This window comes from Mercenaria mercenaria, chromosome 3 (assembly GCF_021730395.1).
Source record: "Mercenaria mercenaria strain notata chromosome 3, MADL_Memer_1, whole genome shotgun sequence".
Taxonomy (NCBI): domain Eukaryota; kingdom Metazoa; phylum Mollusca; class Bivalvia; order Venerida; family Veneridae; genus Mercenaria; species Mercenaria mercenaria.
Genome location: NC_069363.1, coordinates 45,199,040 through 45,211,493, shown reverse-complemented (window position 1 = coordinate 45,211,493; position 12,454 = coordinate 45,199,040).

Genomic DNA, 12,454 nt, shown 5'->3' with positions numbered 1-12,454 from the left:
TCATCAGAAAAGAAAAGTTTACTTTCCATGTACATTTTTTCTTTTCTCTGCAAACTTATAATGAATTTAACCTCGACCAAAAATTTTATCTCGGGAAAAAAAAAAGGGAATAACACAAACTTGGCCGAAAATTATAATATCGAACGCACAGAACTATAATATATGCACTTTCGGGTTAATAAAAACACATTTTTAATATCTAATTTTTATTAAACAAAAATAGTTTGTGCGAAATTGTGTTGATTAAATTTAAACAGAACTTTTGACTATGGATACCCAATTTCTCAGATCCGTACAATAAAAAGGGAAAAACATCCAAAGACAAAAAATTAAAATGTTTTTTTTTCATATTCGTTTATAAATAAAAGGGGTTTTTTTTTTATTACTTTTTTTCTAAACCCCTAAATCCCCTTCAAACGCGAAACGTTACAAAGGGGATTAAAGAAAAAGTCCACCGGGATAACTAAAACAACCAATTGAAAAAAAAAAAGGGCTTTCTTTGGGATAACACACCCTATTAAACATAAACGAAAAAAACACCACATATATGGGCGAAAAGTACAATATATGGAAAAAGTTTTTTTCAAACTTTGGGTTTTTACACATTTTAACAACTGCAGAGAATCCGTACTTGCTAGTCGGGGGTCCCCAATTCTAGAAAATTTTGATTATTTTTTACATTTTTATCATTTTTTGTTTATTTCCCATTATTTTAATACTGAAAAACTACCTCCGAGGGGCCGTCTGCGTTTTTTTCGGTTTCCTGCAAGAATTTATAAAATCTAACAAAAAATTTAACAAAATCATTTCTGCATAAAAGTACAAACAATCACCCAAAATGAAATAATTAACAACAATCGAAAATTTAGAAACAAAACATTTTATATTACTGTTCAAGAAAATTCGTACATATTTTCAGCGTTTAGAAAGCTACCTAAAACATAACCCCCTCAGCCTTTTTTAAACAAAATCTATATATTTCCGGGCCCCCCAATACATTTTACAAAATTTTAAAATTAGTTTAACAACACTTTATTTTAAAAAATACCTAATATCTCAGATCCGACAATAGTACGGAAACCAATAGAGGTCAAACAATAATGTTTTGTTTTTTATTTTCCAATTTTTTACTTATACAAAAATTTTTTTTAAATTTGCTTTTCTAAGAATTTTAATCCATTTCAATGCGCACTCGTTACAACGGGTTTAAAGTAAAAAGTGCCACCGGATAACGAAAACTAATCTCTATTTAGAAAAACAATAAGTGGCATTCTGTATATATAGGATGAACCCCTCTGTTGAAACTTTAATCTAAAGAAAAACACCGATTTTAAATAGAAAAAGTGTAAAGATAAAAAAAAACATTAAAAGTTTTTTTAATTTAGAACAAAATTGTGTATTATTTTATAATAAAACAAAACGAAAATTTTTTAAAAAAAAAAGCGTTAAAGGGTACAAATTAACTGAAAAGTTTACCTAAAAAACTAAAGGCTAAACGAAACAAAGTAATTTAAAGGGTACTTAAAATTAATGTTTTAAATTGAAAAACTAAAACTTTGGCTGTTGTAATAAAAGGGGAAAAACAACATTTTCTTCAAACGCAAATTTGAAAACCGGGGACTACCATTTGCTTTTTCAAACAAAACAATCTTGTTTTCATTAGGAACATTCTAAATAACTTCTTTCATCATCAAAAATCTGACAAAAGGGACACAAGCGCGACTACAGGTAATCTTCATATTTTCCGGGGCTCAAGCCTGATTGGTGCCAAAAACCACACTAAATTTAAAAAGGTTGAACGATTTTTAATGGCAAAAGCAAGTACAATATTTCTCTACCCCTACCTTTTTTAAAGGGTAAAATATTCAAAGCTTATTACCTCCCCCCCGCGAGGACCATAACAAAAAATGATTTTCAACAACCTTCTTTTTAAATTGGTCTAAAAAACACTTTTAAACCCTGACTTAACAGTAACACTTTAGACATAGGCCTGTCAATATAAGAATACAAAAACGAACCAATTTTTTTTCAATTTTTTTCTATCACTAAATGCCATTTTTAATATGTTAATCCGGTATTTTTGGGGTGAGTCGGGGAGTAGTTTTTATCCATTAGTTAATATTCATCAAAAGAAAATTACAACGATTTTAAAAATTAATTACATATAGTACATTTCAATTATTTTCTAACAGTTTTTATTAGTTTAAAAAGGGTCTAAGTATACAAAAATAAATAGCCCAAGGATGATCTCCAAAAAAAAAGGGAATAAAAACATTGAGTCAAAAGAAAGACTTTTCAAATATGGCTGAAAAAAGGATTGAAAAATACCCGCTGTCACCATTCAAATTTGATAATTTGGTAAAGAATAGGGGGAAAACGTGTTTGCAATATCCAAAAAAACAAAAAAGTTATACTTTAAAAAAATAAAAAAGCGCTAAACTACTGAAAAATTTTAAAAAGGGAAACAGGTTAATTTAATTAGTCATTTAAAAGTGGAAAGTTATATAAAAGCGTTGAAAGTACTTTATTTTTTTTCAGTCGGAGAACACTTTCCTCGTTATTTAAGGGAAGATCATTATTAGCAACTGGGTCCCCTTCAACGCGTATAAAACGGGAATGAAAATAGTCAAAATAAAGTCGAAAGTGATAAAATATTCACTAAGGGAGAAACCTTGATGAAACTAAATTTGTTAGTCTTTTTTTTTAAAAAATAGTTTCTCATATTATTCGACCCATCCTCTTGGTTTTTTTATTTTGAGAAGGGTCATAAAATACAAAAATAAAAAATTGCCCAGAAGTGTTTTCCTATAAAAAAAAAACAACAAACAAACAAAAGACTTTGGGGTCTGAAAAGCTAGTCAAATATACTCTAAAAAGGAATGAAAATACCCGCGTCTGTCTATTAAAATTAAAAATTTTTTAGGTAAAAAAAATACGGGAAAGGGGGGTTTGCATAGTCACACTAAAGGCTAAAAGTTAGCTTTTAAAAAAAAAAGCGCTAAACGTACGAACCTTTTCAAAGGTGAATACGTATGAGTGTCCCAATAAATAAAGGGTTTTATCGTACTCATAAATTGTAATATAAATAACTATTTATCTCTTAAATTTTAAAATACAAAACGTAATTAAAATGGAGAAGCAAATGTTTTTGTCTCGACAACACCAAAGGTGTGTATACTGGGTTTCTCTTACAATTAAATATGCTGGTACGTCGAAACGCTAGAATCTGTCGCATTTCACACCTTTCTCGGGGGTAGAAAAGGGGGCGCACAAAGGGATCATACTTGTTTGAAAAAAAACCAGCGTGCAAGCCAAAGCGCTTATATCGATAACAAAATTGTACTCAGAAAAAGGTAAAAAGCGTTTACTTTTTAGGCGATATCAAGACGGTATGACACAAAGCTTTTTGACTGGGGGAACGGAAAAAAGGGTTTGGGGACTGTTCCACGGCTTTTATAACATTTTATTTTCAATGAAATGTAAAGACAATCGAGAACCGCATGAAAAACAATCCCGCCTGGAGGAGAAACTTTTTTGAGGGCACCAAACTTCTAACTTTTACTCTTAAACTCGATCCGGAGTCCTTTCTAATTTCTCGCAACGGCGGTTTTTGATCGTTTTTAAAGCCTTCAACCCCTCCTCGCCGCGACTCCGAAACGAAATTTTGAAAATTTTTCTTTCCTCACTGGGAAAAGACGGAGGAACTTCCTTTTTAAAAGTAGAAAAATTGATAAACCCATTACGAATTTTTAAAAACGAAGAGGGTCATTTATAGAACCTGAAATTTTGACTTGGAAACTGAAAAGCTGTTTTTGCCTGGGGACGAAATAAAGGGTTTTTTGGGACAGTAGCCGAGCTTAAGACATTTCATTTTACAAAGTGAATGAAAGACTACGAGAATCTCGCATGAAAACAATAAACCCGCCGGAGGAAACGTTTTTTGGGGGGTAGCCAGAAGGGGTTCAACGCAGCCCTCTTAAAATAGACAATACGTAAAAAAACAACACGAAGACATTTTTTTCTCACTGGCAAAAATGACGGAAACTTCAGTTTAAAAGTAAAAAGAGTGATCACCACACGGGGGGAAAAGGGATTATCAATAAAACCCTTTTTTAAAACAATCAGGCAGACTCCTCCACAAGGAACTTTTATCCAATATGGTTTTTTACCTTCGTTCATTACATCATTTACATTTCCCATATAAACCATTTACTGAACATAAAGAACAACTTTTCGTTCATAAATAACTGTAACAAAATTTGAATTATCCCCAAAATTTTTTTAAAATTCAACATGTGATTTTAAATGAACAAAAAAAAAAAAATAAAAAATAGTGCGGTCTAAATACAATAGATCATATGAACCTTTCGTTTAAAGAGCATAAATTTTGGGTCTTAATTTTAAAAATATTTTAAACTTATTTCTTTTCATCAAAATTTATATAAGAAACAAGTAAATATTTTAAATTTTAGGATCGCAAACACTTTCTAAAATATTTTAATGAACCGTATTTTCGTAACTGACTCTTTTTTTTAAAAAATGCGCAAGCTAATCATAGAACAATCGTAAAAGTTTGAATGGTTTTAATCAAAAGCGTTGAAATTATTTCTTTTTTATTTTTTCAGTCGGTAAGATCTTTCTTGTTTTTAAGAACATAAAAAAACCTTTTGGTTATAAAAACCCAAAAATTTTTGAATTTTTTGACAAAACGATGAATTTTTGGTTACGTAGGGTACCAAAAATAAAATAATCTATTCCTTTTCGTTTTTTTTATTTCTTCAACACTTTTTAAAAATTTTGATATCATTTTTTTTCAATAAGCTCCTAACATTCAAATGAAGAATTGCCAACGATATCACTTTTTCGAACAGAAAAAGTTTTTTGTTTATTATCCTTCCAAAGACGAAACCAATTAATTGAAGTTCTTGGGCCACCACCTCGTATCACTTTTTGGAAAATAAAGCGCTTTTCCACTTTCCAGGAAAAATCACCCCGTCACTTTCACGATTGCCCTCAAATTCAAATTCATCTATAAAACAAATCATATCGATAAAAGTGTTTTTAAAAGATAAAAAAGTGCTTTTTTTCAAAAGCCACTGTTTTAGCTTCCGGGAAAATGTTTGTGTCGTTATTTTGCCAAGACCCGTTTATACGCTCATACCCAACCTATATAACGGTATGTTGGTCTTTCAACACAGTCAGAAAATATTTTCCACAAGATCCAATGCTAACACATCCATCTTTTATTTTATTTAAAACTGCCTTTTCGCCTGTTTTCTACAAACGGGCGTGTATTTGATGAACAAAAACAGAAAAAAGTATTCTTTTTAAAAAATGAAATTAAGATACTCCTTTTAAACGAAACCTAGAATAACACAAATAGGTAGTGAATCTAAGCTTTTACATTACACAGTGCGCTTCAAATAATCGTTAAAAAATACTTTAAATAAAACGTACATAGCACGGAAGGGACTGAAAGTTAGTTTTAACGGGAAAACGTGACATTTTTTCCCAATATTTCTAAGAGTAAGTTAAATACAAAATTCAAATTTATAACTTTAATAATTTTAGACATCTTATGTTAGCTTATTTCTATATAAAAACGCTTTTAAATCGGGGTCCTTTCCTCTGAGGTTTGCTGTGCAATGATGTGGGGCCCCCTTTGAAACACAAATCCAGATGAGCGTAATCACTTAAAAAATACATGCAATTTGAATATATCTTTTTTTTCAAGTTACATTTAACATGTCAGAGATAAATAGTTTTTTACAATTCCGTTTTCCCGGGCGAATTAAACAAACGGGATCACGTATGGCATACATTACCGCATACGAATGAAAAATAAGTAAAAAGACAAACAATAAAACTTTCACTGGATCCCATTTTTTTCGGTCGTTTTTCATGAGAACCTACTTGCAAAGTTCTGGCCCCGAATTCTATGACAATTTTGTACATTTTTGTTTTAATTTGTCTCGTTTTTCAGAAAAAAAAACTGATTGAAAAACAATGCTTTGAAAACTTCGACCTAAAAAATATTTAAATCCCTTTTAAATAAGCCAACACTTCTTTTTCTATCCCAGTCTTTATCCCTTTTTATTTGGATATTAGAATTTGTAAGCTGAAACCCTCTACCACTTTCGTTTTTCGCTGAATAATTATTATTTGCGCCGTGGCATCTTTAAAAAATTGGAAGGCGTTTACAAAAAAAAAAAAAAATTTACTGATAAAACAAATATGCCATTACCTTTAACAAAAAACTTCTTTTTGTGGCTATATCATTAGATCTTTTAATACTTTGTTTTTACAAAAACTTACTAAGGAAACAAAAGTTGATTAGCGTTTAAAAAAACTTACCCGGACATCAAAATACCATTCCCTTTTAAACAAAAACTTCCAAAGTTTACAAAAACGACTCGTTTAATCAAAAATCGACACTTTGAAAAAAACTTACCAAGTGCAACAAAAACCGTTTTTTTACACTATAAAATTTTTTAAACGGTTTTAAAAATTTTGAGGCGTTCGCGCAAAAATACTAGCCCGTTAAAAAAAATTTACTTGGGTTATACAAAAAGTTAATAGCTTTTAAAAAAATTTACCCTAAGCAACAAAATTGCCATTACCTTAAAAAAACCCCTCCGAATATACAAAAACTGTTCGTTATACAAAAAAACGTTGACATGACAAAAATTTACCCCCCCCAAATGCAAAAAAAACTCGATTTTTTACACTATATAATTTAAGGGGTTTTAACTTTTTTGTGACTATCGCGCAAAAACATCAATTTTTTTACAAAAACTTACTAACTCATACAAAATTTTGTTTAGCTTTTTAAAAAACTTACCCGGATGCATAAAAATTCCTTACCTTTAACAAAAACTTCCTAATTTTAAAAAAAAGACTCGTTTAAAATCAAAAAACGTTTGACGAAAAAAAATTTACCCAATCAAAAAAAACCTTTTTTTTAAAACACTATATAATTTAACGGATTTAACATTTTTTGGGCTTTCGCGCAAAAATCATTAGCTTTAAAAAAAACTTACAACACATACAAAAGTTAATTAGCATTTACAAAAACTTACCCAATGCAACAAAATATCCATTACCTTTTAAAACAAAAACTTCCGAGATTTAAAAAAAACTGACTCGTTAAAATACAAAAAATCGATCGACATTGCAAAAACTTACCCGAATGAAAAAAAAACTCGATTTTTTACACAAAAAATTTTTAACGGGATTTAAATTTTTTTTGAGGCGTTCGCGCAAAAACACATTAGTACTTACAAAAACTTCTTAGGTTAACAAAATTTTGAAAACGTTAAAAAAAAATTACCCCATAAAAAAAAAATCCTTTACAAACAAAAACTTCCAGAGTTACAAAAACGACTCGATTAATACGAAAAATCATCGACTTGACAAAATCTTACTCGAATAAAACAAAAACTCGTTTTTTTTACACTATATGATTTAAAACGGATTTAACATTTTTTGAGGTTTCGTGAAAACATCATTGTCTTTACAAAAACTACTCCCATAAAAAAAGGTTTAGCGTTTAAAAAAACTTCCCAATCAACAAAAATATGCCATAAACTTAACAAAACTCCAGGTTTAAAAAAACTGATCGTTTAATACAAAAAATATCGACTTTGACAAAATTTTAACCCGAATCAACAAAAACTCGATTTTTAAACACTTATTACAACGGGAAAAAACTTTTTTGTGACTTTCGCGAAAAAATACATTATTTTACAATCATCTAACTCTATACAAAAGTGGATAGCGTTTAAAAAAAAATACCCGAAGCAAAAAAATATGCCTTTTCCCCTTGCTACACGGGGCACGGTTGCGTAATTTTCCCCCCTTTTGGGAACTGTTTCGGCAAGGCACCAGCAAGCGCCCTGGGGGTGAACATTCACACCCAAACACGGCCAGGGGGCCTTTCTGGTGCCCTTTACCGAAGCGTTCCAAGAGAGGGAGAGTTACGCAACTCGTGCCATAGGAGCCAAGGGAAAAGGGATATTTTGTTGCATTCGGGTAATTTTTTGTAAACGCTAACCCTTTTTTTTATAGAGTTTAGTTGTTTTTTAAAGACAAAGATATTTTTGGGGGAACAGTCACAAAAAAAAGTTTAAAAACCCCTTAAGTAATATAGTGTAAAAAATCGGTTTTTGTTGCATTCGGGTAAGATTTTGCATGTCGATCATTTTTTTTATTAATCGAGTCATTTTTGTAAACTCTCAGAAGTTTTCCCTTAAAGTTTAGGCATATTTTGTTGCATTCGGAATTTTTGTAAACCAATAACTTTTGTAGGGGTTTAAAGTTTTTTAAAAACAAAAAAGTTTTTGCCGAACGCCTCAAAAATGTTAAATCCCGTAAAACAATTGTAAAAAATCGAGTTTTGTTGCATTCGGGAAGATTTTGTCAAGTGATCGTTTTTTCGTATTAAACAGTCATTTTTTTTAAAACCCCAGGGAAATTTTTGTTAATGAATGGCAAAATTTTGTTGAAAAAGGGTTAATTTTTGTAAACCTAATCAACTTTGTAAAACCTAATAAGTTTTTGTAAGTACAAAATGTTTTTTGGGCGAAAACCTCAAAAAAAATTTTAAATCCCCCTTAAATTATATGGGTTTAAAAAAACGATTTTTGTTGCATTCGGGGAAGTTTTTTGTCAAAGTCGATCGATTTTTTGTATTTAAACGATAGTTTTTTGTAAAAATCTCGGAAGTTTTTTTTAAAGGGAATGGAATTTTGTTTCAAATTTGGGGAATTTTTTGAAACTAAATTTAAATTTTTGTATAAGTTTAGAAATTTTTGTAAAGACAAGATATTTTTTCGCGAACAGCCAAAAAAAATGTTAAATCCCGAAAAATTTTAAAAGTGTAAAAAAAAGAGTTTTGTTGCATTCGGTAATTTTTTTTCAAATGTCAAACGATTTTTTGTATTTAAACAGTCGTTTTTGAAACTCCAGAACTTTTTGTTTTTAAAAAAAGGGATATTTTGATGCATCCGGGTAATTTTTGTAAACGCTAATCAACTTTTTTATAAGTTGTAAGTTTTTGTAAAAACAATGATGTTTTTTGCGCGAAAAGTCACAAAAATGTTAATCCCCTAAAAAATTTTTAAGTGTAAAAAAACGTTTTTGTTGCTTTTTTGGGAAATTTTTTTTCAAAATCAATCGATTTTTTGTATTTAAACGAATCAGTTTTTTTAATCCCCAGGAAGTTTTTGTTAAAGGGTTTGGGATATTTTTTCATTAGGGAAGTTTTTGTAAACGGGTAATTAAATTTTTGTATAACCTAATAATTTTTGAACGACAAGAATTTTTGCGCGAAAAGCCCCAAAAAAAATTAAAACCCGTTAAATTTTTAGTGTAAAAAGCGAGTTTTTGTGCCCTGGTAATTTTGCAATGTCGATCGATTTTTTGTATTATCGTCAGTTTTTGTAAACTCCAGGAATTTTTTTTTAAAGGTAATGGGATATTTTTTATCACCGTAAGTTTTTGAAAAAGCTAATCAACTTTTTTTTTAAACTTTTAATTTTTGAAAGACTAATGAATTAAAAGATACTAATTTATAGCCACAAAAAGAAGTTTTTTTTAAAGGTAAAGGCATATTTTGTTTCACTCGATAATTTTTTTTTCTTTTTGCTAAACGCCTTCCAATTTTTAAAAATAGCCAGGGGCAAATAAACTTTCAACGAAAACGAAAGTGGTAAGGTTTTCAGCTATAGCAATACTAATACCAAATAAAAAGGTATAAAGACATGGGGGTAGAAAATGAAGTTTGGCTATTTTTAAGGATTTAAATTTTCTTTTAGCTCGAATGTTTCTCAAAACTCATTGTTTTATCACCCGTTTTTGTTTCAAAAAACGAGACAAACTTAAATCAAACATCGTACAACTTTTCATAAATTGGGGACCAACTAGCCAGTAGGTTCTCATGAAAAAACCACGAAAAAAAATAGGGTCACCATGAATGTTTTATTGTTTTTTTTTTACTTTTTTTTCTATCTCGTAAGCGAAGCTAGCCCAAAGTGACACCCTTTTTTTAATTTCCGGAAATCGGAAAAAGTAAAGAACTATTTTTCCTGACATTTAAATGAACTATGAAAAACACGATATTTTTAAATAAGCATGTATTTTTTTTTGATGATACCTCCCTGGGTTTGTGTTTCAAATACCACCGTCTGCCACAATCCCAGACTGGGAAAGGGGCCAGATTTAACCGCGTTTTTTATAATAAAATAACTAACAATAAGATGTTCCAAAATTTTAAAAAATTAAAATTTGAATTTTGTACTTAACTTTCTCTAAAATATTGGAAAACAGCCACGTTGCCCTTAAGCTAAAAAATACTCCTTCCGATCAAAATACATTTTTTTAATTATTTATTAACTGATTATTTTAAGCGCACTTGTAAAGTAAATCATTGACCCTTTACTCCTACTTCTGTTTTCAGTTCGTTTAAAGGAAGTACTTAATTTTATTTAAACAAAAAGCTTTTTTCTGATTTGTGTCTCAAAAACCGCATTGATGAAAAAGCCCAAAAGGGGAGTTTTAAAAAAAAAAATGATGGGTGGTTGCATTGGATCATGTGGAAAATATTTTTTTGAGTGTTTAAAGACCCCATACCGTTTAAATTAGTTTGGACTATAGCCTAAAACTGGGTCTTTTGGCAAAAAAACGACACAAACATTTTTTCCCCGGAAAACATAAAACATGGCTTAAGAAAAAGAGCACTTTTATATCTTTTTAAACACTTTGATCGATATGATTCGTTTTTTATAGATAATTTAATTTAGGGAATCATGAAAGTACTGGGTGACTTATATTCCGGAATTTTGGAAAAAACCTTTTTTCAAAGATGTATACAGGGGTGGCCAAGAACCAATTAATTGGTTTCCATCTTTGAGAAGGAAAATAAACAAAAACTTATTTTTCTTACAAAACGGAATTCGTTGATCAATTTTTCATTTAGAACTGTTAGAGAGCTTATTGAAAAGCAGATACAATTTAAAAGATGTTTAAGAATAAAAACGATAAAAGGGAAACGATTATTTTTATTTTTGTAAAACCCATACGTCAACCAAAAATTCATCGTTTCTGTCAAACAAATCAAATTTATGGTTTTTATAACACAAAGGTATTAATGTTCTTCAAAAACAAGAAAATTTTATCCGACTGAAATAAATAAAAAAGAATAATTTTAACGCTTTTTGATTAAACCCTTCAAACTTTTTCAGATATGTACATATAAATTTGCTTGCGCATTTTTTTCAACCAGAATGTCCCGTTTTCAGAAAAACGGGCATTAAAATTACAGAAACTGTTTACGATCCTAAATTCAAATATTTTTCTTTTTCTTTTATAAATTTTGCATGAAAAGAAAATTTGAAAAACTTTTAACATTTAAAGACCCAAAAATATCGCTACTTTAAAAGAACAGGTTCATATAGATCTATCTGATTTTAACCGACACTTTTTTTATAAATTTTTTTTTTGTACCCTTTTCTACACATGCATATGTAACTCATAAAAACTGGGGATAATTTAAATTCGTTTCAATAAAATTAAGAACGACACATTGTATCTTCATGTTCAAGAAATCGTTTAATGGAAACTGTAAAGATTATATGAACGAAGGGAAAAAACCATATTGGAAAAAAGTTCCTTGTTGGGGGAGCCCCTAAATTTTAGGAAAAGTCAATTTATAGATCTCTTCTTCCTCCGTGGGTGCACTTTCCTACTTTAAAATGAAGTTTCCCGTCATTTTTTCCCGTGAGAAAAAAAATGTCTACGTGTTTTTTTATTTACTATTCCATTTAAGCATGCGGCTGGGGTTAGAACGCTTTGCTACCCTCAAAACGCTTCTCCTCCAGGGGGATTGATGGGGTTTTCATCGAGATTTTCGATATCCCCCTTTACTTCCTTGTAAAATGACAGTCAAACCGGCATACATGCCAAAACCTTCATTCCGTCTCCCCGGGAAACACCTTTTCAGTTCCAAGTAAATTACATGTTTTAAAAATACAATCTTCGTTTTTAAACTTCGGGGGAATGGGTTTACTTTTTCTACTTTAGTTTCCCCCGTCTTTTCGCCAGTGAGGAAAGAAAAAATTTTCAACAGTTTGACCAGAGTACGCGGGGAGGAGGTTGAAGGCCCTTTTAAAACGATCAAAAACCCCGTTGCGAGAAACTTTAAAAGGACTCCGGGCCGAGTTTTAAGAGTAAACGTTTTAAAGCTTCTGGGCCCCAAAACGTTTTTTTCCCCCGGGGGGTTGTTTTTTTATCAATTCTCGAAACTTTCATTCACTTGTAACATAAACATGTCTAAAGGGTCGTGGTACATGTCCAAAAATTTCATTTCCGTCCCCCATCAAATAACACTTTCCTCATCCGTCATGATTCGCCATAATAAATAAACAGCTTACTTACTCTCTCGAGTAAAAAAATTTGT